Source organism: Pleurodeles waltl, chromosome 6 (assembly GCF_031143425.1).
Source record: "Pleurodeles waltl isolate 20211129_DDA chromosome 6, aPleWal1.hap1.20221129, whole genome shotgun sequence".
Classification (NCBI taxonomy): Eukaryota; Metazoa; Chordata; class Amphibia; order Caudata; family Salamandridae; genus Pleurodeles; species Pleurodeles waltl.
In genome coordinates this window covers 587,248,539-587,274,760 of record NC_090445.1, presented here as the reverse complement: position 1 = coordinate 587,274,760, position 26,222 = coordinate 587,248,539, and the positions used below count along the sequence as shown (strand labels likewise).

General features: G+C 45.9%; 1 protein-coding gene across 5 annotated transcripts in view; it reads right to left on the bottom strand.

Annotated features, from left to right (window-relative positions):
- Positions 1-26,222, bottom strand: part of ILRUN (inflammation and lipid regulator with UBA-like and NBR1-like domains) — a 245,747-nt gene that overhangs the window by 139,745 nt on the left and 79,780 nt on the right. The window lies entirely within an intron of this gene.

Below are 26,222 nucleotides of genomic sequence, written 5' to 3'. Positions count from 1 at the left end.
AGAAACTGATTTAATCGAAGATGGATGCAAAATACATAAATACACACACATATATATATATATATATATATATATATATATATATATATATATATATAAGAAAAAAAAACTTTGTCGAAGGAAAGCTACTTTTTTCCCCTCCTAATAACACCAAAAGGCAAACCTAAAAACCCCTAGAATTGTCAGTTATACAAATCCCATATTGAAAATTGTAAGCTGAACACCAAATGTGATGTCAGACAGTTGACACAGGGCTCTTTGGTGCCAATTCTTTAAAAAACAAAAAAGGTGACAGCTGCCATATTACACCAAAGTTCGCCAAGATCTAAAGTTATTCTGAAAACTCCCCTGAAAATAATAGAAGGGTGATAAATCCTCTTTTGTATTGTGTACTGCTGGCTGGGAAAGTAATTTTAATTTGTACCGGTACACCGTCTGCAATCTCGCTTGCTTGTGTTTAGCCACTTGGATGAAGACTAATTACCCTCTATCTGAATGCAGACACGACTGAAGTACCGGTTTACAGAAAGCCTGACCTCAGGTCCTCTTGCTGGTGGCCTAGCCTTCTCTGAACACCCCCTATTCCAGTTGAATCAGCCGGAAATGTCAGAGTGAGAATTGATTCTAGCCTCTTGCACAACCTATTTCAAGACTTGCCTCATCATGCTTTTTCATGCTGAAGGCATTAAGGAAAAGCACTCCTCTCCTCCCTCTACCTTCCAGGAAGAATTTGGTCCAGTCGATAATTCTGAGCAGGACTGACTATTTTAATTCCCTATATATCTGACTTCACGCATCTTCGGTGCATCAACATCAACTCTTATAAAAATGCTGTTACTCGTTTCATTTTCAGCACCCCCTACTATTGAAAAGCCACTACACTTCTTCTCTCCCTACCTATGTAAAATCATTATCTTCAAAGCACACTGTATTTGTCATCAGGCATTTGTTTCCCCTCTCCAACAAAAACGTTTATATCCACTCTGCTTTTAATAAACCCACCCGTCTAATCAGGTCTTCAAACTTCTATCTTTGGCCATCACTCAACAAAAACATCTTGAGCATGAGGTTCGTCCATCGTAGCATCTCTCTGGAATAGACTCCTGTTAAGAATACGGTTCCCAACTTAGTTTACTATAATTAAACTACTAAAAACCCATCTGTTCTCTGAGTAACTTACTCATTTTCCCAATCTGCCTCTTCTTTCTTAGCGCCAAAACACCCTAGGGTATATGTACGCTTTATAAATACATCATCATCATGAACTTCAAATCAATAACAGGAAATAAAGGGATGACATACACCCGAGCCTACAGGACTGTCACATCAGATGATGTTGAAATAAGGAGGAGCAGTAGGTGTATTGTCAGGGCCCCCGCTGTCTTTCAACCAAATTTCAGTGGTTGCAAAAATACAAATACAATATATAAGGTCAATGACATACAGGGCCTATTTAGGTAAGGAGCACACCTTCTAAACCATAGCCAAACTAAATTTAATCTTAGAAAATGAGTTTGAAGAGTGGTATAAACCAGTTTTGTGACAATTTTCACTTTGCCACTAATCTCAAGGTTCATCAGGGAACCAGACCTGGGTGCAATGATGCATATTGTAGATACAGGGTTGAGTACCAGCATAGTATCTCTTTAATAAATAAAATGGGAGGGCATAGAGGGAGACTTAAAATGCAAGTATGAAAAATGGCAACAGATCCTGCCAACTGCATTACCAGTCTGTGTACGGAGTTGCCAGCAGGACAGTAACAGCAGAGTTTGCCTCTTCAGATTGAGTTGCCAGCTGCACATTAGGCCTCAAAGGTAGGAGGATGTCCAATAATAAAGAAAAATAATCAGGATGGGAGGCACTGAAAAAACACAACAGAAGCTGAGCATCACCTACTTCAGAGAGTTTTGCTACTCTCAGCACGTAGTAAGAACTGAACGCTAACTAACATAATCATGGAAAATAATAAAATTAAAATTAACTAAAATTATGCCAGCAAGAAGTGAGCTGTAGCTAAAACAAGATGTAAATGCAAAGAGATAGTCATATGTGCTAAATTCCCCAGATTAAAAATAAAGAGAGAAAGAGAGAAAGCGAGAAAAAGAGTGTGTACATACATACACACATACACACAGATAGTAAATAAAAAAGGATGTCCATACATTGTGTATTTACATATGTACAATATTTTTCACTACAAAAACTACTGGCTTCTGGGGAGGAGGGAGGGCACATGTGAATCTACAGCACTACATGCCACGAACAGATGTCTACTGGGTAAGTAACATTTTCCGTTCAATGGCATGTGTGGTTGTAGATACACATACTTTGCCTAGACCGTAAAGCAGTCCCCTCCAAATAATCGGTGGCTAGCCTGTAGGAGTAGCTTGAAAAAGTGTCCTGAGGGCTGCTTGGCCAAAATTTGCTGAAACCTCTACACAACTGTGTTTAGTAAATGTGTGTGGTGTAGACCAAGTAGCAGCTTTACAAATATCTGCTTTTGGAATGTTTCTTAAAAAAAAAAAAAAAAAAAAAAGCCATAGAAGTGCATTTTTTTTTTTTTTTTTTTTTTTTTTAACATTAGTGTGCTTAAGGATGTGTTGGTATTGGTCTTTTAGCTTTAAGATAAGTTTGAATACACTTCATTATCCATCTAGCTATTCCATTTTTAGAAATCGGCTGCTCTTGTGTGGAATTGAAAATGCTACAAACAATTAGTTTACACATTGAACATTTTTTAGTCCTGTCAACGTAATACATAAGAGCTCATTTAACATCTAGTGTGAGCTCTTTCAGCGACTGAGTCTGGCTGTGGAAAAAATACTGATATTGAACTGATTGGTTACTGTGAAATGGGGAACCTACTTTAGGGAGAAATTTATGGTTTGTCCTACGGACTACTCTATCTTTATGTATTTGGAAAAAAAGGTTCCTTTCAAGTGAAAGCTTGTATCTCACTTTCACGTCGTAGAGAAGTGATAGCTACAGAAAGGCAACTTTCCATGAAAGAAATGGCAAACAGGAGTGCATGGGTTCAAATGGTGGACCCATAAGTCTTGTAAGGACAATGTTAACGTTCCATACTGGAGCGGGAGGAATCCTGGGTGGAATAACTCTCTCAAGTCCTTCCATAATGCCTTAATCACAGGAACTCTGAACAAATAAATATATGTATGTTTTGATGGTAAGAAGCCATAGCTGCTAAATGTAGTCTAATAAATGAATATGCTAAATTTGCCTTTTGTATATGTAGCAGATAAACAATGTCTTGTAATGACGCTTCAAGTGGATCAAGGTGTTTAGGTTGAAAGTAGCATACAAAACGTTTCCATTTTGCAGCATAAAACGGTCTAGTTGTAGGGTTACGTGCCTCACTACGAATGTCCACACGTTCAGGGGGGAAGTTGTAAATACCTAAACTCTACGACTCCAGGAGCCATATCGCAAGAATGAGTGTTTTGAGGCCTGTATGTCTGATGTGACCTCTGTTTTGAATCAAAACATCTGGTTTACTGGGGAGTTTGTGATGCAGAACCCACAGACAGATCCAGTAGTGTTGTGTACCAAGGTAGGCGTGCCCATGTGGGAGCTACAAGGATAATGGTGAGTGATGTTTGTCTCAGTTTGAAAACCGAAAATGGAATGAGTAGGAGTAGTGGAAAAGAGTAAGCAAATATCCCTGACCAATTGATCCACAGAGCATTGCCCTTGGAGTGAGGGTGTGGGTATCTGGACACAAGGTTTTGGCATTTTGAGTTTTCTGCAGTGGCAAAGAGATCTATTTCTGGTGTTCCCCAGAGGCAAAGGTATTAGTGAAGTACTTGTGGGTGAATTTCCCATTCGTGGTCTTGTTGCTGAGTCCTGCTTAATAGGTCTGCAAACTGATTGTCCATTCCTGGGAGAAATTCTGCCAGTAACTGAATGCGATTGTTAACCACCCACTTCCAAATTGCCTGAGCTAGAAGGGACAACTGAGAGAAGTGTACCCCGCGTTTCTGCAGATAATACCTAGTTGTCATGTTGTCTGTATGAACTAGAACCACTTTGTGAGAGATTTGTGTCAGAAATGCTTTGAGCACTAGGAAGACTGCTAGCAACTCCAAGTAGTTGATGTGATAAGTTTGTTGAATGGGATCCCAACTCACCCGTAATGCATCTGTCGTGATAGTGATCTGAGGTACAGGGTCCAGAAAGGACCACCCTTTTGTAAGGTTGGTGGGATTCCATTATTGCAGAGAGCGCAGAGTCTGGCGGTCCAACAACACTAGATCTTGAAGATGACCCTGTGACAGAGACCACTGATGAGACCGACACTGCTGTAGTGGATGCATGTGTAGTCTTGCATGAAGAACGATGGCAAGGCATGAGGCCATCAAACCTAATAATTGCATCACTAGCTTCACTGTGTAAGTCTGAATCTCCTTTAATTGTGCCAGGAGATTTTCAAAAGCTTGAATCCTTTCTGGGTTCCAATATGCCAATCCTGAGTGAGTATTGCTCCCAGATAATGCTGTATCTGTGAGGGCCGAAGATGGGATTGAAGGTAATTTACTGTAAATCCCAAAGTGTGGAGAAGAATTACTGTGTACCGAGTATGCTCCTGACATTTTTGGATGGTATTGGCTTTTATGAGCCAGTCATCCAAGTATGGGAAAATGTGAATGTGTTGTCTTCTGAGAAACGCAGCTACTATAGATAAGTATTTTGTGAATCCTCTGGGAGCGGTTGTTCTCCTGAATTGATAATGCTTTGCCGCAAAGACAAATCAGAGATATTTGCGATATGCTGGGTGTATTGGAATGTGGAAATAAGCATCTTTGAGACCTAATGCTGTCATGTAATTTCCTTGCTGGAATAGGGGAACAACATCTTGCAGTTTGACTGCATGAAAATGCTCTGAAAGTATGCATAGGCTGAGAGACCTGAAATCGAGAACTGGTCTTGAGGAACAGTCTTTCGTTCGTATAAGGAAGTATAGTGAAAATACTCCTAACCCTTATTGAGAAAGGGGAACTGGTTCTATAGCCCTTTTGAGAAGAAAGGACTGTACCTCTTCTTTTAAGAGAATGAGGTGGTCGTAAGAGAGCTTGTGAGCACGAGGAGGAATATTTGGTGGAGTGGAAAGGAGTTCTAGACAATAACCATATTGGATAATTGATATAACCCACTGATCTGAGGGGATATAGGACCCTTGGGGATAAAGTACAGGTTACTTACCTTCGTTAATGATCTATCTGGTACGGACATACTCTAGTTGCAGATTCCTTACTTTAGAATTTCCCCCAGGCGTCAGACTGGATCTGGATATTTTTCTTCGAGCAGTACCCCTGCGCGCCGTCAGTCAACTCTGCGGGAGTTGCTGGCGTCATGGTCACAGCGGTCAAAATTGGAATCTAAAATTCGATTTTGCTATTAAAGAGGATTTTAAACTACAATTAATTTGAGTCCAAACATGATATTTCAATCTGTTCCCAATCAACCGTTAGCACTTATTAAATGTAATAAGTTAATACTAAGTTATCCTATGGGAGAGGTAGGCATCATAGTAGTGAAAACAGAATTAGTAGTTTTTCACTACAAGGACACCTAAAGCTTAAAACCTCATGTCCTACTTTTTAAAATACAATGCCTGACCTATGAATTGTTTAAGGCCTACCCTAGGGGTGATATAGGATTCAAAAATGGAGGTTTAGGCCTGGCAAAAGGTTCATTTTGCTTGATTGATTTGGCAGTTTACAACTGCACATAAGCTGCAATGGCAGACCCTAGATGTTTCAAAAGGCTAATTTTAGCAACTGACCCAATGAGTGCTGCTGCCCACTAGTAGCATTTAAGTTACAGGCCTTGGCTGCCCGTGGTACGAGAGACTTACAAGTAAATTTACCGTACCAATCGGGTTTAAGCCAGTTGTACCATGTTTTGGCGGGAGAGCATAAGCAGATTGGCATTGGTTAACTGTGGTAAAATGCATACAGAAGTAAAATAAAACCAATATAAAAGGGTCCAGAAAACAGGAGGACCTGAGGCAAAAGGCTTGGGGGTGGCTCACCAGAAGGGGCAGAGTCCAACAAGACATTAGTGCAATTTGCTGTCACTTGATTGTTTTCAATATGTTCCCTTCATTTAGGTAGACTTTTCTGTAAGATGAGACATTTAATTAGGATTATTCATTGTGATTTTTTTTTCCAAACCCTTTACTATTATCTTGATTTCAGTACAATCGCCTTAAATGTACAGTTGTATCAATTAGTACAGTTAAAAAAATTCTTTTTGAGAGCATATGCACAATATTTGATTGTAATATTTTCTTTTGGTTTGTAATAAATTTTTTAAATGGTGTTGGACTGCTCTCCTTCCATGAGAAACTATCTTCGCCGTCATAAAAGCTAAAACTGAAGGAATACAGTATTACCAAAGTTTTGGTGAAGAGCAAGTGCCCCAAACCAAGTTCCTGCTTCCTTTTTGCATAATTCATACTGCACTTTAAGCCTGAAAGGGTATTGTTTTGATTTATACTTTGTGTTCTCTTTTGTATAGACAAAGCTATACCTCCACAAAAAGCTCCAAGGGAGAAACACACATCAGAGGCGTTCTTAATTTGTTAAAAAAATGAAATAATAAATAGGCGCCAGGACCCTTATCAGCTTACACCACCTGTTGCCCCTGCCAGCGCTGCCAATGACCGTACAAACAAAACTACTAACCATCACACTCATACAAGTGTGACAATTCAGACTATTCTAGGCCCCCAAAGCAGAGATTTGTAAATTTGGCAGTCCAACAACACTATATCTTGTAGTTGACCATGTGCCTGAGAACATTGTTGCGAGAGACACTGTTGCAGTGGTCTCACGTTTAGACGTGCATTTGGCACTATTGCTAAGCATGATGCCATCATTCCTAATAGCCTCATGACAAACCTTACTAGGTAAGTTTGATTGGCCGGCAATTGGGATATGAGTGTGTGAAACGCTTGTGTTCATCGTGGATTTGGGTAGGCTAATGCTGACCGAGTGTTCAGAATTGCTCCTAGATTAGGTTGAATTTGTGCTGGCTGACGGTGATATTTCTGGTAATTGATTGGGAATCCTAATTTGTGTAGGGTACCTATTGTGTACGCTGTGTGCTGTTGACAGTTTTCAATAGTGCTGACTTTTTTATCCAGTTGTCTAGCTAAGGGAAGACATGCATGTGCTGCCTACTGAGGTATGCTGAGACTACAGCTAGACATTTTGTGAACATTCTTGGTGCTGTTGTTTCTCCAAAGGGTAGTACTTTGAATTGATAGTGCTTGCCTGCTATTACAAACCTTAGGTACTTGCAGTGAAGTAAGCGTCCTTTAGGTCTAATGCGGTCATGTAATCTTGTTTTTGTAGCAAGGGAATGACATCTTGTAGAGTGACCATGTGAAAATGCTCTGAAAGGATATATTGATTTAGAGGCCTGAGATAGAGAATGGGTCTGAGTATCATCCTTTGTTTGGTATTAGAAGTATAAGGAATATACTCCTGTTCCTTGCTGAATGATGGTAACTATTTTTATTGCCTCCTTTAGTAGTAGAGATTGTACCTCTTGTTTCAGCAGAGTAGTGTGTTCTAGAGAGCCTGTGAGAACAGGGTGGAATGTTTGGTGGAGTAGAGATGAGTTCTAGGCAATAACCATTGCGGATAATTGAGAGTACCCACTATCTGTTGTAATTGGTTGCCAGTGAGAATGCAATTGTTGCAGTCTTCCTCCTACAGGAGGTGTATGTTGCTGTGGAATGGATGGGAAGTCATTTTTTGAGGAGGTAGAAGCACCCTTTGAGGCAGGAAATTTTCCTCTGGCCCTGAAATGTTGTCCTCTGTAAGAGCCCCTGAATAACCCCTTTGTGTAATACTGTTGTCCCTGTTTTGAGTGGGACGTGGATGCTTCTGCAGCTTGGGATTTACATGCTCCTCTAAATTGTGGTTTTCTAAAGGAGCCCCGAAATGGTGTAGTATAAAGGGCTCCCATGGCCTTTGCAGTATCGGAGTCTTTTTTTTGTTTTTCAATAGTTGTGTCCACCTCTGGTCCAAAAAGCTGTTTACTGAATGGTATATTAAGGACCACCTGCTGTATTCTCAGGTTTAAACCGGAGGACCTCAACCATGCATGTCGCCAAGCACGTCGCCTGCTGGTAATGCTGGTATTTATTCCTCTAGCTGCAGCATCCTCTGCATCTAAAGCAGAACTAATTTGATTGTTTGTGATGGCTTGCCCTTCCTCCACAATTTGCTGAACCCTTTTTTGGTGTTCTTTTGGGAGATATTGCAAGAATTATTGCATCTCATCCCAAAGTGCCTTGTCGTACCTCGCTAAAAGGGCTTGAGAATTCACAATACGCCATTGATTGGCTGCCTGTGTTGAAACCCTTTTTCCTGCTGTGTCAGATTTATGGCTTTCCTTGTCAAGGGGATTGGGGTATCCTCAGAGGACTGGCTATTGGCACGCTTCCTGGCTGCACTGACTACAATGGAGTCTGGTGGTAACTGCTGCAAAATGTAAATTGGGTCTGTTGGTGCAGGTTTATATTTCTCATCAATTCTGGCTCTTTAAAAATATCGTTTGCATGTTTGAGCATACCAGGGAGCATTGGGAAACACTGGTACTGCTTGTGAGTTGAGGATAGGGTGTTGAAAAGGAAGTCCTCCTCTAAAGGTTCAGCATGCATTTGCAACCCATGATATGCAGATGCCCTGAAGATAACCTGATTGTATGCTGTACTATTCTCAGGTAGAGATGGTTTTGTGGGATACAAATACAGATCGTTAGATGGGATTGGATCCGAGTCGTACATATCCCATGGATCTATGGTGTAACTCGTATCACCACTTTCTTCGTCTTGTGAGGAAATATGAGAGTGTGTGGGTGAAGGCGGTGGATTAAGAGGTTGTGGTGAAAAGGAAAGTTGCAGTGAATATGGTGGAGAAAGCTCAACAGGTTTTAGCTTTTCCTCTTGTTTGTAGATTTTAGCCGGTGGTGGGCCAGTATCCAGAGTTTCCTGGAATGCTAATTTCCTTTTAGTATGTGGAGGAGGAGAAGCAATAATTTTTCAAGTCTCTTTCTGGATTTGAATTCTCCTTTGTTTACGGTCCATAACTTCCAGAATGGGTTGCATGTCCGATTCATGCTTTTGATGTTCTAAAGCATGTTTTGTGCTTTTAAGGGAATGTTCAGTACGTTTCCTGGGTACATGCTTCATTCGAGTCAAAAGTCCTGTTTCCTCGGTCTAGGAAGATATTTTCGGCTCCGAAAGGCTGAATCAGGGGTTTCGGCTCCGAAAGGCTGAATCAGGGGTTTCGGCTCCGAAAGGCTGAATCAGAGCGCAGTTGTTTCAGATCCGATGTTGTGGGACGCCGACTCGGTTCGGAGGTGGAAGCTTGCAACTTTGAGTTCGACCCAAACACCGAACCAGGTGTGGTAGCCTGTTGAGGGAGTGTCTTGGCCTTTTTCTGCGTTGAACCCAAGAGTCGGTCGACGATCATTTGTTTTTCAGGTGGAACCATGGCTAAGCAGTGATGAACCCAAGGCCCTCGCGTGTTTTTTTTGCTTATTGGGGCTGGTGTACTTGCATACTGCGCCGCAGCTATAGGCTGGCAGTCCTCCTCTGAATCTTGCTCGGAGTCGGAATCGAGACTGCAGTTTGTGCCCGTTATTCGCCAAGGATGAGAGTGGTGGGCTCTGTAAATTTCAACACCATCTCTAAATGTCTTGCCCTTTGATCACGCAACGTTTTCTTCGATAGAAAAGACAGACACGCCTCGCAGATTTCTTCTCGAAGGTCTGGAGAAAGGCAGAGATTACACCCCAAGTGCTGGTCGGGGTATGAAAACTTGGCGTGGCACAGAGAACAGAATCGGAATGGAGCCCAATCCTTCTTGCAGAAAAACAACTTGTAACACTCTGAGCCGAACACTAGATGGCGATATATGCACAGCATGCGTATCTGCAGCTACACATGCCATCGAACACACACATTCAATCATTGTCACCTCCTGCTCCGTGTAGGGGCCACAGACCCTGCAGGGCGGCCTGGGTTTCTGGGGCGAAGGGTCCCACAGGAAATATCTTCCTAACACAAAATGACCAGGCACTAATCCACGTTAAAGTCCAAGCATTTATTAACACATCAGGGAAGCAAGTTACAAAATCTTAACGCGTTTCGGCACAACGTGCCTTGTTCACAGGTAAGCAAAAGCAGGTGTGATTTGTGCCAGTGCTTTTAAATTAACAGTCGTGTGACTTCATAATCCAAACTACAGTTCACCAAATGCACAATTCCATGTTGATAGCCTCTAACTGCAGCGCTTAATTTTCATATATCTACAATACCATCAGAGGCGCTTCAGTTGCAATAAAATATTTATTTGTGCATTTGGTATTGATTTATTAATTAGCCACTTGCTTTTGCGATTGCTGCCTAACATAATAACAGCAAGGAGTAAGTAAAATGTGCGAGGAGAGATGCAATAACTCCCTCCGATCTCTTGCTCACCTCCGTTGCATCAAATTTCCGGATAAATGCCTTTTCTGCATGAAGGTGAGCAGGTTGGGCCCCTTCAAAATAACAGTCATTGTCACCTCATGCTCCGTGTAGGGGCCACAGACCCTCCAGGGCAGCCTGGGTTGCAGTTCATTTAATTTGTTATTTCATAAATACTTAAAACATTCATTCACTGGATACAAACATTAAAATAATTATAAAGTAACAGTGCTGTGTTACATAAGTTAAAAAATATAAAACACACTCCTCTATTTTCATAAATTGAAACGGTAGTAGTTCCTAAGAGATTTTTTCTTCCCATAGCTGGAGTCTGCAGAACCATCAAGCGTTTGTGTACAATTCCTAAAAGATTTTCGTATATTTCATCCATTAGGGTCATCCTTAGGAATCTTTCCTTCCAACTGCTAAAGCTTGCAGAGCCACCAATCATCTATGCACCATAATTTCCTCATTAATTTATTTTCGCCCTGCATCAAGAATTTCACCACATTCATATTTCAAGTGGGATCATTCGGATTGAAAGCACTTACTATAAGGTTGTCGATAGGATCACATTTGTCTTCAATTAAACAAATGTCTTAAAAGGCTCAGTCTTTCCTAAGATATGTACACACATTTTTTATTTCATTGAACAAACAAAGGCTAAAGTGGCGTTTTAATACGGTGGAGATGTCAGTCAAAAGTTAACATTTCAAACAACAAAAAAATAAAACACCTCAGTTATAGTGACTGAAGAATTTATAACTTGTGCCTCTGTGATGCAGTGTTATCGATGATATTGTTTCAGATGTTACCACTGAGGTTATCAGAGGGCGTAGCCAAGATGGCAACCAGAGCAGACGCAGAGCCAACAAACTTCATGTCTCAAGACCGTCTGGCATCATCCGGAGACCTCCTCGCATGCGTCATGGGCGAACCTCGTGCTGCGGATTGCCCAGGAATGGCCCCACTGTTCCTGGCTTGGACCTGCACCTCTTCTCCTCCATGCCTTCGGCTGTGTGGGTCCAAAGCAGTGGCTTTCAGTTCCATCAGCAGTCCAGCTCCCTGTGCCCCCAGGAGCTGCGCTGATGATCGTGTCTGGAGCTGCATGGAGGTCCTGTTTTTTTCCCCCTCTATGGACAGCTCCATGACTGTGGGACCACGGGGACAGCTTGTTGGATGCTAGTAATGGGCACTCCTGAAATACATGCCTGTAGTGCCTGGTGCTAATGGTGAATCTCAGACAGGGGAGAGCAACTCACTGTAGAAAACTCCCCTCCTGAGATGGTAAAAAGAGAGGTAGCTCGGTCTGCAATCTTGCCGATAGTGCCTTTTGGCATGCTGGACACCGTAGGGAGGTGAGCCCCTGCGTCTGTTGGTCCTCTGCGTGCAGTGATGGGTGCGGCACGCAAGGTCCAGGTCTGGCACCCCTGGGCCTGGGTCCTGCACAGGGGGTACACTGTGGTGGAGGAGCTGGTTGTGGGCTGGTGGCTGTTGGGGTGGGGGTAGGGGTGTTTTGCTTGTGACGGGGTCTCCTTTGCTGTTGCTGGCCTCCCTTCACTCCAGTCCCTCTTCATTTCTCAGGGGTGGTGGAGTGGGGGAGGGGGGATAGTGGTTGTTCCGGTGCTTGCTCCAGAGAACTGTGGTGGTTCAGAGCATTGATCCTTCCTTTGGTGGCCTTCAGCGTGGTGCCAGAGCACTCAGGTTGGGTGGTCTTGGCCGGGACTCTCAGAGTGTGCTGTGCCTCTCCTTTCGGTGTGGTCATGGTGAAGCACCACCCCACCAAACCCAGCACTGCAAGGGAGGATCAGTCGCATATAACCCCCCCCCCCCATCACTATTTTGCCCCGAGAGAGTTTGCGGGGTGATGCTCCATCTACTACAAGGGCACAAGGAGATGACAATCTTATACAGCGTAATATGGAGGGCATGGGGGCTGGCATTTCCAGCTCCCTGTTTTTTTGTATTTCCCGCCACTCTCTCCGCTCTCTCCGCTCTCTACGGTAGTCATAGCAAAAAAAATGCACCTATTCCCCAGACTATTGTTTCACTTCTTGTCCCGCCCGGTTTGCCTGACCCAGAACTTTTTTCTATCACCTGGAATCAGTCCTATCGGAACTGATCAGGTTAGGAAGGAAGAGTGGCGCTAGGCAAACTGTGCTGCTGGAGTGTGGGGGCCTGTGGGCCCCACAAAAGGAGTTTTATTACACGGCCATGCAGCTGCAGTGAGCAATGCACTGGCTCTCTGACACCCTCAGCCCAGAGCGGGTGGTCATGCAAAGGCGGGATTGCCCTATGGTAACCAGGGTAATGGATTGCCAGCAGGACCCAGGTGGGACTAATCGCCTGGCTATGGCAGCTAGGTGCTCCTAGCACACGTATGGTCAGCTCAAATGTCTCCTGCCTCTGTATTCCACGACCCTGCCTCTATGCGTGCTGACAACTATGTCGAATGGCTGGGGGGCGTGGCCTAGCCGCCGGGCAAGATGGCCGACACAGCGTGAGGCTCTGCCGGGCCCCGGGCCACTGATCTTATTTAATTTATCCTGCAGGTGGCTACGGCGGGTGCGGACCCTCGGGGAGTTGTCCGGAGACCCCAGCGACTCTTTGGTGGGCCAGGGAGCGGCCGGGACAGACGCGGGGATGCCATCTCCGTGGAAGCGGGTCTGGCGCTGACGGCTCCCCGCACGTGTGGGTGAGGGGAAGCACTGAGGCTGCTCCCGGCCTCGGGGGAGTTTCGGAGGGCCTATTCGGTGGCTACATCGAGACGCGCCCCCGCCCTTCCCCCTCCCCCCTCCCTGGTGTAGATCGCGGCTGCTGATATTGGACCCCTTGGGTCCCTATTGCCCTGCGGCTAGAGGTTGCCTGGGCCTTCCGACCCGCGTGCTCCCGGCTGGTGTGTGCTGCTGCCGGGACTGTGCCTAGACGGCCCGAGGCGTGTGGAGAGCGCGCCGGAAGCGAGGAGCTTCCCGGCCCCCCGGACGAAGAGACGGCCGGAGAGGGGTGATGGCCTGGACCTTTATGCTTTGGTGAAAGGACGGCCGGAGAGGGCTGCGACTGGGTCCTGAGGTGCTCTCCTGTGGATTCTGCTGGGGGAGGCCTAAATGCCGCATTGGAGGCCCTGAACCGCCCCTGACTGGAGGATCGAGTGGACACTGGTGCAGGCGGTGAGATGGGGGGCGGAGGCCAGGACTGGCGCAGTGGAGTACTTTTGAGGGGTCTCCTGGTGGCTTGGGGCGGCGGAATACCCTGGCCCTTGAATTTGGAGCCTGCCCGGTGTCCTTCCTTCCCCCTCTTGTGCTGCGTGGATTGCTTTGCTGTTGGCTGGGTCGGCGGTGCTCCCATAAAGGAGGCTGGTCTGGAGGGGATGGGAGGCGGGCCAGAGTGCCTGGAAGCTGTCTGTGGCCCTGCGAGCAGAACTGAGCTGCCAGCTGGATGATTTTCGGAGGTGTGGACCTGCAGTCTTCGTTCCTTTTCCAGAGTTGGCGCTAGCTGCGATTGCACGTATTGTATTGAATGATGGGCAAGGCAGATAAGCGACAAGCCAAACTCACCTTCGCGGGTGGAGGAAAGCGTGGTGCTCCCTCCGCCTCCCAGCCTGGAGACGCCGAGATCGAAGAAGAGTCTCCAGAGATGTCTGTGCGGTCCATGTTCTTGGAACTTAAGACCAGCTTGGCAGGCATTGATGCCAAGCTGGACCATGTGTCGGAACAACTTGATCGCATCAGAGCCCGGGGCGATGACCATGATGCCAGGTTTGAGGTTCTTGAGTCACGTACGTCTGAAATAGAGGATGCGCGTAGTGGTGACAGAACAGATTGCGCAAATGGAGCGTCTCCTAGAGGTGATACGGAACAAGAACGAGGACTTGGAGGCACGGTCCCGGCGCAATAACATACGCATTGTGGGGCTGCCGGAGGCAACTGATATGGGTCGTATGGAACACTTCGTGGAGAATATGTTGCAGGAGCTGTTTGCTGGCGAGCTCTCACGGATGTTGGTGATTGAAAGGGCTCATTAGTCCTTGGGGCCTCGGCCCCGCCGGGTACACCTCCTCGTCCAATTATTGCGCGTCTATTGAATTACAGGGACCGAGACGCTGTCCTCCGTTTGGCTAGGGAGAGAAGGCCTCTAGTATACAAGAACTCCGAAATCAACTTCTTCCCTGATTACACCCCAGATGTGCATGCCCAGAGGCGGGCCTTTCTGCCATCGAAGCGTCTACTGAGCCAGGCTGGAGTTGGGTTCGCCCGGTTATACCCGGCCAGACTGAGGGTGCGGCACGAGGGCAAGATGCTGTATTTCTCGGATCCAAAGCAGGCGATTAAGTTTGCTAGACGATTACCACGACAGCCGGGGGCTGCGGGATCTGGAGGGGCAGGTGCAGAGGATGTCGCTCTTAGTGACAATGATTAACCGGCGTGTATGGATTACTGCTTTGTTTGGGGCTGCGGGTGTGGGCGTGTCTGCTCCGTGATCGGGCCCCTGATGTGTAGCTGCTGCTTGGCCCAATGGCCCCTCTCCCCTAGAATATTCTGGGTGGAGAGCTGTCTGGCAGGCTTCTGCCCCTAGGATGAGTCCGTTAATTGATCGCTTTAAGTTCACGGGATGGGCTTTGGGGTTGGGTGGGAGGGTAACTGCGAGGGTCCGATTGGGGGGCCTGTGTGGGCGGTGGGGGGCTTGGGTCACTTTGGGAATGTTTCAGGTTGTTTTTTTGTTAAGTTCTAGGCAGGTGGAGAGGTGTGTTTACGTGCAGTGCTGTGCGGCTGTTGTTCTGGATGAAGGGTAAAGCTACCTCTGCTGTTAAATGCTTGACATGGAATGGAATTATCAATGATAATCGGAAGGTTCGCCTGGTGACTGCTTATGTTAAGCGACATGGTATTGACATCTGTATGATACAAGAGACGCATCTGATGGCGTCTGCTGTGGGAAGACTGAAAGTTGGTTGGGGAGGCTCATTGCTCTACATATTCTAGCTACGCGCGCGGGGTAGCAATTATTATCCGCAAAGGATTGCAGTGGCGTACGCGCGAAATTATTATTGATCCCAACGGCAGGTATGTGCTACTGAGCGGAACGTTGTTGGACAGGGCTTGTCGACTTGTGGCTGTGTATGGGCCGAATGTTGATGACCCGGAGTTTTTCCTGGAGGTGTGGCGCCTTGTGGAGTCGTTGGGTGCCGGAGCTGTGATCTGGGGCGGTGATTTTAATGTTGTCCTAGATGCTAAGTTGGACCGCGAAAGTGTGGCCAGGGTGCAGCATGCCTCTTCGGTGAGATCTCTGGCGGCAGTGATGAATAGCGGAGCTCTGGTGGACTTGTGGAGGCAGAGGCATGTAGGTGTGCGTGGGGGCACCTGCTTGAACTACTTCCATAGCAGCTGGTCTCGCATTTATCAATGGTTGGGCACCAGAGATGTGGAGGCTTCGACTAGAGCGGTTGACCATCTTCCCCGTACACTATCGCACCACTCGCCGGTGTTATTAGAATTAGCGATCCCTAGTGAGCTGCAACCGATGGTTATGTGGCGATTGCCCAGCGGAGCACTCCGAGACGAGATCTTTCGGGAGGAAGTACGGGAGGCGATCCGGCTGTTTTTTGCTGAGAACCGAGGATCGGTGGGGTCTCCCGGTACCGTTTGGGAGGCATTTAAAGTGGTTATTCGCGGGGTTTGTCTCGCGAAGCAGCATGGGATTGTGAAAGCTTTAAGACAGGAGATGGGCGATATTGAAGGGAGGCTTGGTGAGCTGGAACGACGCTTGGTGGCGACATGGTCAAGTAAGGTCCTTGCGGAAATCAGACGGGAGGTGTACTTGTATGAGGAGGTCTCCCTAAGAGAAGTTTGTTTCCTTGGGAGACATGCACAGGCTCTTAGGTATAGGGAGGGCGAGAGAGCCGGGAGAACGTTAGTGGGATTACTGCGTAGACCCTGGGCCAGTAATTATGTCACTGAGGCGACAGACGCGGAGGGCGGCAGGGTGACCGGATCGAGTGGTGTGATGCAAGTATTTACAGAATATTTCATGCAGCTATATGCGGCCCCGGTAGGTCTGAAGGAGGTAGATATGCAGGAGTACTTTGAGAATATTGCGCTGGTGTGGTTTGAGGAAGGGCACAGGGCGTATTTGGATATGCCGTTTACAGTAGAGGAGGTGGCAGCAGCGATTCTAAGTTTACCTGGGGATAAGTCTCCAGGCGTCGATGGATTGACACCTGCGTTTTATAAAGAATATGTGGATATCCATGCTCCGTGTCTGCTAGGAGGTGTATGAGGAATCTCTAGAGACTGGGTCGCTCCCACCCTCCCTTCGGGAGGCTTTAATAATAACAGTTTTGAAGCCTGGGAAGGACCCGACACGATGTGATTCGTATCGCCCACTCTCCATGATAAACATCGATAATAAAATTCTTGCAAAGATGATAGTGGCGCGCTTGCAGCCACTTCTTTCCAGGTTGGTGCTTCCGGATCAATCAGGTTTTGTTCCTGGGAGATCCACGTGTCATAATTTGCGCACCTTCTTCGCGGTGGTGGGCTCATTGGACGCTGGCGATGATGTAGCTGCAGTGTTTCTTGATGCAGCCAAGGCTTTTGACTCCCTGGCTTGGGAGTATATGTTTGCGCTTTTGGGCCGAGTGGGACTCAGCGTGCGCTTTGTGAACTGGATTAGACTGCTGTACACTCTGCCCACAGCCAGGTTGCGCCTCAACGGAAGTGTATCGGCTCCATTTCCTGTTTCGCGGGGTACACGCCAGGGGTGCCCACTGTCTCCGCTTCTTTTTGCGGCTGCAATGGAGCCATTGGCGGCGGGATTGCGACAGAAATATAGCAGCAGGGGCTTACAGTTTCGGCAACGTCCTGTCTTGATATCTCTGTATGCGGATGATATTGCGTTATACATGCGGAACCCAGGGCAGAATCTAGATATTCTACTAGATGAAATTGTGCGCTTCGGGAATTTTTCTGGTGTCACTATTAACTGGTCGAAGTCGACGATCCTGCCTCTGACTTCCAGTGTGGACAGATTTGATTCTCAATATCCTCTGGTTTGGGCAGAGGGCCCGGTGCGCTATCTGGGCATACACCTGTGCTGTGACGAGGATGCGTTACGTCTTGCTAACTATGGGGTAGCGCGGACATGGCTGGAGGAAAAGGTGGAGCTCTGGAGTGCTTTGCCGCTTTCGCTAATCGGGCATATTGCCATTGCGAAGATGGTGGTTCTCCCTAAGTTTCTGTATCTGTTCGTGAATCTTCTCCTTCCGTTAGCTAGGGGCTACTTCCGACGCCTCAGATCTGCACTCATTCGATTGGCGTGGGCGGGACGTCATCCGCGTATTGCCTGGGAGAAAATGACGTTGCCGTTTGAACTGGGCGGGCTAGCGGCCCCGGACCTGGAGCTATATTATCACTGTGCTCAGGCACATTTTGCGTACTACTGGCTGAATCCGACTCGCTATATGCCGCATTTGGCGCCTGAGAGTGACTCCGTGTGGCCGGACAGCTTGGTGCGTGTGCTTGGAAGGCGGGTGCCATCCCGTTCTAGGGGAATCGACACAGTGGCCTGCACGGCAAGAGCATGGAGGGCGCTGATGCAGCGTTCTGGAGTTTCTGTACCATTCGCCCCTTCGCTGCCTGTTATGGCGATTGCTGACGAGCAGATGTTCCGGGATGGTGGGGTGCGTGGTTTTCTTCGAGACGCTGGCCTGCTGGTGCTGGGAGACTGGTTGGTAGACGGCCGTTTGTTGGACATTTGAGGCGCTTTCCGGCTGTGACGGTACAGCGCTGCAGCGATTTTACGGTCTCCGGGTCCGTGCTTTGCTGCAAGAGCGACTTTTTGGTGAGACTGGAGCTCCCTTGGAGTTTCGAGCCCTGGAGGTGCTCTGTGGTGCGAGATCCCCTTCTAAGCTGATAACAAAGCTGTACAACTCTATGCAGGAGCAGGGTAGTTTTTAAAAACTATGTCGGATGGCTGAATAGCACAACATTAGAGCAAGCTGAGATGCCGGGCTCACAGTACCAGGAGCCCAATCTACGCATAAAACCTTGCTGTCCTTTCAGGAGCTTATTGATCAGTATGGCATGGAGGAGGGTCAGGTCCTATCTTACAACGCACTGTCTGACACTCTGGGTGCACTATGGGGGGCCAGATTGCACAGAACCCGACCCATTTCTACCACTGCATACTTTGCTTAACCATGGTCATGGCCAAAGAGCGATTACTGCGCTCTACAGAACGTGTTGGACACCTGCATTATGAGGTTCTCGATTCTAAAGGAGGGCTAGGCTGCTTCACTTGGGCTGGATCTTATGGATACAGTGTGATACGCACTTGGGCGTGGGGTGACCAGGAATCCCCAAATTAAGTACACTCAGTTTAACTACTGCATTCACCATACCTCACTTCTGTGCGCATGTCATTAGACAAATTCAACAGCACCCCTGCTGCCCCGCCCAGAGATGGCCGACACGGAATTAGTAATATCTTGATACTTCCGTGTTTTGCAGTCCCTCCGGTAACACGAGGAGACGAAGTACCGGACCGGCAGAAAATAATCACAGAAGAATGGCAAAGCTATGTCCCCTTAAGTAAGTTGGAAAAAAGGCTACTGAGCCTTTTAATAAGGCCGCAATGTCTTGCCAAATTATGTAATCACTGCGAATCTTTTACAAGAGACACTCCCTCAATCGAGATACTTTTCTATAGATAGTTTCTTTTTTTTAGGCAGCCACAGGACATGAAAGCTCCGCATTTTGAACAGGGATACATATATGCTTTCCCGGCTTCTAGGGCGAGTATAATATGAAATCTGGAACGCTCACCCGTTGCTTTGAAAGTGGGTTCCTTTTATAACACTATCAATAAATCCACCCAGTTGGTTTGTATAACAGAAAGGGTACACAGACCCCGAATACCTATGGTGGGTTGTCTTTAAGTCACCTGTGTATTATATGTCGTAGAGCATGCAGTTATTTTTAAATAGCACCACTAGATTTGTGTTTTTTGTTCACTATATGATGAAGGATGTCCCTTATTTTGGATTAGGTGGATATTAAGTAATATATGGATTTATTTGTTAGGTTTGGCTCTCTCCAGTAGTCCTGAAGAGGCCCAGATTTGGAAAGGGGCCAAAACAAGTCATATGGTTATATATGGAGGTTGTTTCGAAAATTGAAGTTACCGTTTAAGGAATCTTGATTACAGTCCCATTTTTTCCTTGAACTGGGTCACAAGTAAAGATGTTTTAGGTTTGGGACTGAATAGACAACCATCTCTTCAATGCGGATTCTCGGCTTAGTTTTTATTGAGCACCGCTTGGTTTCATGGAAAATAAAGGAGGAGAGGAATGTTGGACCAACGATTTATAATAACTGTTGAACTATTGATTTTTGTTTGTCGAATTTGTTTGTAATGTTTATTGTTTATACCATCTATGTGAATTTTTTCCTGCGATTGATCAAAAGGTCTTATCTGTTGGGAAGGAAAAAATAAGTGAATTTTGAGCAATTAAATTGTGTCCTCAATAATAGATTTATGGTCTCCGTGAAAGTGAATTAGAGACTTCATCTTTTCCTACTAATTGCCCGTGCTTTTCGATAACAGAGACAGACTTCCTGCACATGGAATGGTCCTGCCCCGTTATTGCCCCGTTATTGGGCAATTCTGGGAGGCAGTCTCAGCTATGTTCATTGACATCACCTGTAGGACGCTGCTGACTGACCCTCTGTGGTGCCACCTGGGAATTACAGAGCGTACACATAAAAACAAGCACGCTGGTAAGTTAAATGATTTTGCATACATCCTAGCAAAGAGGTGTACTGCCATGGCTTTGAAATCCTCTGAGGTATTGGGCCGTTTTACCTCACCTGTATGGCCCTAACACTCTGGTAGATCTGACACCCAGAACCGCCACCCCAGTCACACTGGAAGTAGAGTAGCTTTCCGGTTTCCCATATTGTACAGTCTTAGCCCCTGTTGGGAAAGTTTGTGGACATGTGATAATGGGCTTCTGTCCAAAGATGTAGTTGTCGTTGTACCCACTAGGATGATTATGTCACCCCAAGAAAGGTTGCACTGACTTTGGGAGTGCATTTTATTGATATGAACCACTGGTCGGCACTGCTATTTGACATGGGCTTCGGTTTCATTGGACTCTACTGCATAAATATCCAAATGCTTTTGTAATAGGTGTTCCATCTGCCCCATACGTACGCGTAATCACTAATAAAGTTACTTGCACAAAATGTCAATGAGGTTGTCAATGATGTCATACATCATTTCATGAGTGATGTAATATGTGAGGTTGCAATCACACATCGAGAAAATGTTCACAATATACTTCACTTTGTCTGATAAGAAATAACCATGTAAAACAATGCAGACAAGAAAGAAATAGTAGTCATGAATAATAACCCTTACTTGCAGACCGACCATTATTGGCCTATGGGCATGGATTGCTCACAACTTACAAGAAATCAGCAAAATGTCTGGGAGTAGTTGTTGATCAACAGCTACCAATTCAACCTCAAATCAATTCTGTCTCCTGTAGACAAATAGTACGTTTCTCCACTACTTCTTGATAGACATAACTTAAGAAATAATGGCAGCTGCTAGGGGCCTCCAACTTGATTATACGAATGCTACCTATCTTGGACTCCAAAAACGCGACCGGTCTAGATTCCAGCAGGTACAGAATGCAGCAGCTAGGCCCATTTGAAGCCTCTGAGAACATGTTCTACACTTCTTTTAAACCAGCAACATTGGCTGCAAGTCAAACAACCGATTCCATTTAAAATAAGTTGCTTGGGTGTCAGGGCCATACACCGATTGACTCCACAATTGAAAGCAAAAAGGTTTTGGCAGATATTCGCCATCACACTTAGCAGTTTGGTAAACACAGGCTAGAAGGATAGAACTTCTCTGCTCTGGCTCCAACGGAATAGAATTCCCTTCCTGCTTAGCTCCAGGACAAAAAAATATTCTCCGGCATCTGTAGATTCACATGCTCTGAATACTCTTGCATCTAATGTTTGGTCCAGAGCTGTGCAAGTTGTTCGTCTTCGAATAAGTCTTTCGAGTTACGAGGTCTCCTCTTGGTGATATTGTGCATGTGTATCAACTCGATTGTTGGATTGCTTTCCCGCAGGTGGGTGAGAAAGGAGTGTAAAGTACGTGCAAGTAATGTGATGACCATGCTGAATGTAAATACATAGGGAACTGCCACATGTGTTCAGGAAGAAGGCTGGGTGCAGGTGAATCTACAAGCGCTACATGCCACAAACAAATGTGTATAGGTTAAGTAACATTCCGTTCAATGGCACGTTTGGCTGCAGATACACATGCTCTGCGTGGAATGTAAAGCAGTCCCCCCCTCAGAAGCAGTGGCTAACTTGTGGGTGTGCAGTGGTTTGGAAAAGAGTATGTAGCACTTCCTGACCCACATAGCATACCAGCAAGCCTAAAACATTCACACAATAATGTTTCGTAAAGATGCATGGTGAGGACCATGTAGCTGCCATACATATGTTAGCCACGGGGATGTTTAATAAAAAGGCCATAATAACTTCCTTTTGCGAGTGAAGTGTGGTCTGAGAGGAACAGGTTAAATCTCTGAGCCTTAAGATAGCAAGCTTCAATACATTCGACTAACTGGCTGTGCCAGATTTGGAAACAGAGTTGCTTTTGTGTGGTGGTGAAAATGCAACAGTTGTTTACACTTTCTGAAAATTTTAGTTCTAAAATGGGGAGCCATGAGTCTGGTAACAACAATATTAAGGTTACAGGGGGGTGTTGGGGGAATTCTTGGTGGAAATAACGTGTTTCAGTCCTTCAAAGAAGCCAATGAAAGCTTTGATGGCTAGAATTTTGAACAGAGAACGGTTCTGTCTATTTTGGAGGTAGGAAGCCATCACAGCAAGATGTAACCTTATGGAGGTCTATGCTAAATTTGCCTTCTGTAGGTGAAGCAGGTAGCAGGCAATGTCTTGCACAGTGGCTTTGAAAGGATAGATTTGTTTTGTGTGACAGTGGCAAATAAAACATTTTTCCTATTAGGTTCTAGTGGTGGGTCTATGTACTTCCTTAAGAAAGTCCATACATTCTGGTAGTACGTTTAGTTAGCCAGACTATGACCTACGGAGCCAAATTGCTAGATTGAACGTTTTGGGATATGGGGGCCTGATTGGTCCTTGATTCTGAGTGAGAAGGTCTGGTCTGTTTGGGAGCTTCTCGTGTGGAACTACAAAGAGGGCTACAAGTGTTGTGAACTAAAGCTGATACACCTAAGTGGGGGCTACAAGGATCACTGTAAGAGAAGACTACCTGAGCTTCCAAACGAGAAACAAAAGTAGTGGGAAAAGATAGGCAAATATCTCTGACCAACTCTTGCACAGTGCATTGCCCTTGGATAGTAGGTGTGGAAATCTGAAGGTGACGTTTGGGCAGTTTGCGTTTTCTGCTATGGCGAAAAGGTCTATTTTTTTATTAGTCCGTGGCCGTCATACTCTCCATCCGGACTAGGACAAGCTTATGAGACAGGTGAGGTTGTAACACTTTCAATGCTAAGTGAACAGCTTTGAAGCTCTAGGTAGTGGATGTGTAAATATTGATGCTTGCCATCCCAGAGACCCTGTACTGTGAGGTCTTGTAGGTGAGCAACCCTTGCAGTCTGTGATGCATCTGTCGTGAGAGTGATGTGGGGGAACAGGATCCAGAAAAGGCCGCTCTTTCAACAGTTTGTTGGTACTCCACCACTGCAGGGAGCGGTGAGTGTGGCGGTCTATCAATAGTAGATCCTCTTACTGACCCGGATACTGAGACCCCTGACGAGCTAGACACTCCTGTAATGATCGCATGTGTAGGCAGGCATGGGGAACTATGGCAATGCAGGAAGCCATCATTCCTAGCAGACATAAAACCAACCTAACTGAGTTTCTGATTTGTCTGAAACTTGGGCAATGTTGCTTGAAAGTTTTGAATTCTAGCAGGATTGGGGTAGGCTAACTGTGTATTTAGGATTGCTCCCAAATATGGTTGCACCGGTAGAGGGTGCGGGTGAGATTAGGGGATGTTGATAGTAAACTGTAGGCAGTGGAGGAGATCTGTTGTCATCTGAATGGGTTGTTGGCACAAATGATGTGTGCTGACTGATAAGCCAGTTGTCTAGATAAGGGAATATGTGGACATTTTGTCTGTGCAGATGAGCTGCGACCACTGCTAGCATTTGGTGACCACTCAAGGTGCAGTGGTCACCCCGAATGGAAGAACCAAGAATTGTTCATTCTTCTCAGCTATGACCACTCTTAAGTATTTGCTATGAACTGTATGTGGAAATAGATGTCCTTTAGGTCTTGTGTTGCTGTAAAGTCGCTCTTTTGAAGTGGAATGGCTAGTATCCATTTGTCTGTGGTGATAGAATGCCATGTTGGGTATCAAAATTGCAGTCTGCCCCCTACATGTGTGGTGGGAGGTAGAATAGGGTAGTCACTGTTTGGTGGAGGGTATTGCTCTGTGAGAGGAGGTCTGCCCTTGTTGGTGCCTCTGAATGCACCACTGAAGTAGCTTTTGGTGTAAGAACTATGTGGCTGCTTTTTTGTGCGGTGGATACCTCTGAGAGGTAGATTTGTAGGCATTCCTGTAGTTTGGGCAATGAAAAGCCCCTGGACGTAGGAGTTTGTAATGCTCCAATAGCATGGGCAGTGTCTGTATCTGTTTTTTAATCTTTTCTATGGTAGCATCCACCTGAGGACCAAAGAGATGCTTCTTGTCGAATGCCATGTTAACAACAGGCTGCTGGACATCTTGTTTCAAGCCAGAACACCATAGCAAAGTTTGTCATCTTTGGAGAATGCTTGCGTTAATTCCCCGTGCTGCAGTATAAGCTGCATCTAAGGCGACGCAAAAAGTGGTGTTGGTAATAGTTTGCCCCTCTGTTAAAATTTGTTGACACCTTTTCCTATGCTCTTCCAGGAAATATTGAAGTAACTCCTCCATTTCGTCCCAGTGAGCTCTATCGTAGGACGATAAGAAAACCTCTGAACTGGAAATATGCCAATGGTTGGCGGCCTGGGCTGCAATCCTTTTCTCTGCAGTGTTTATCAGCTTGCATTCTTTCTCAGGGGGTGATGAATCTCCAGCAGCTTGGAAGTTAGCCCTCTTCCTTGCTATAGCAGCAACTATGGAGTCTTGGGGCAGATGGCCCCAAACGAACCGGGTCAGATGCCACAGGTTTATATTTCTTTTCCACTCTAGAAGTGACAACCCTTTAGCATGGCACATTTGGCACACAGCATTGGATCTGTGTCATACATGTCCCATATGGACCCCCTAAACCACCAGCGTCTGATTGTGGTTAACTCTGAGGTGATGTTTAGGGGTCTAAGAGCTGAGGAGAGTGAGTCCGTGATGGAGGTGGTGGGGGAGGTGTGAAAGGAAGTGGAAGAAAGGCAGGGCTGAATGCCTTGTCCATGGTTTTCCTCCTAGGAGGAAGGTGCAGGTCCAGTGCCTCCTCAAAAAAGTCCATTTCCTTTTGAGTGGTGGAGGAAAGGAGAGTGCAGCAAGTATAAGGCCAGTCCCTGCTTGAATTTAGATTTTTGGCTGCTGAATGTCCAACTTCACCAAAATTTGGCTCAGTGGGGTTTCAGAACCAAGGGTTCAGCTTCAAAGCAAAGCATCGAGGTGGAGAGAATCTCCTTCCAGGAAGGTACCAAAGGCAGACTCAGTCCAAACACATCGATATTCTCATTCATATATTTTTTTTTCTCACTCTCTCTCTCTCAGATCCAGCTATGGCCAGCAACAGTGGTGGACCGGTGACCTCTGATCTGATTCGTTCATCAAGAAAGAAGCCCTCTTCAACAGTTGGTTGCTCTTGGACGCGGTCCTCACCAAATATGTTGGGGGAATATGCCCCCGTGAGACATAAAGGGAACAAGCCCTGCTGTCCCACAGAGTCTTCTTCGACCTGAAAGATCTACACACATGGCAGTCTGCTTCTTTGTGGTCAAAGGAGAGACACAAATTGCACACCAAGTGTTGATCCGTGTGTGTGAATTTCATGTGCCAATGCGGCAAAACTGAAAGGGTGTGCGTTTCATCAACAATTACACATTTTCGGAGGCTAATAATAACGAAAGCAGGCCCGAAGGGGAGTGTCCCACAGGGCTTTCGGTCCAACATGTTCTGCTCTCCTCAGAGTTTTTGAGGAGGTGCAGATGAAGTAAGCCATGAACAATAACAATACAGTTGAAGACCGAGAGCCAAAGTAACCGAAATAGCGTTGAAGCAGGGAGCTGAGAGACACATCCAAACCAGACATCAGAGACAAATCAATCTAACAGTGGAGTAGAAGCCCAAGCACATTATCACCTAGAGGAGGAGTCACTCAACCTTGTGAATCAAAATACTTCTATGAAGAAAAACAACTTGTGCAATTTCGGACCTAATATTAGATGGCAGGAGTATGCGGAACATGTGTATCTACAGCCAGACAGACTATCAAAATTATGGTTAACATAACAGCGTACTACTCACCATAAAGCACTTCAGTAAGAACTACATATTTGAAAATACAATCTTTCTTTTTGTGCTTGTGTATATATGCATATATACAAGCTGATGTTGAATAACTTTCTTTGCCACTTTCAAACTTAAATGTATATAATAACACTGAACAGCGCCTATTAAATGCATTTTACTTAACTCTCCATGATTTATTTAA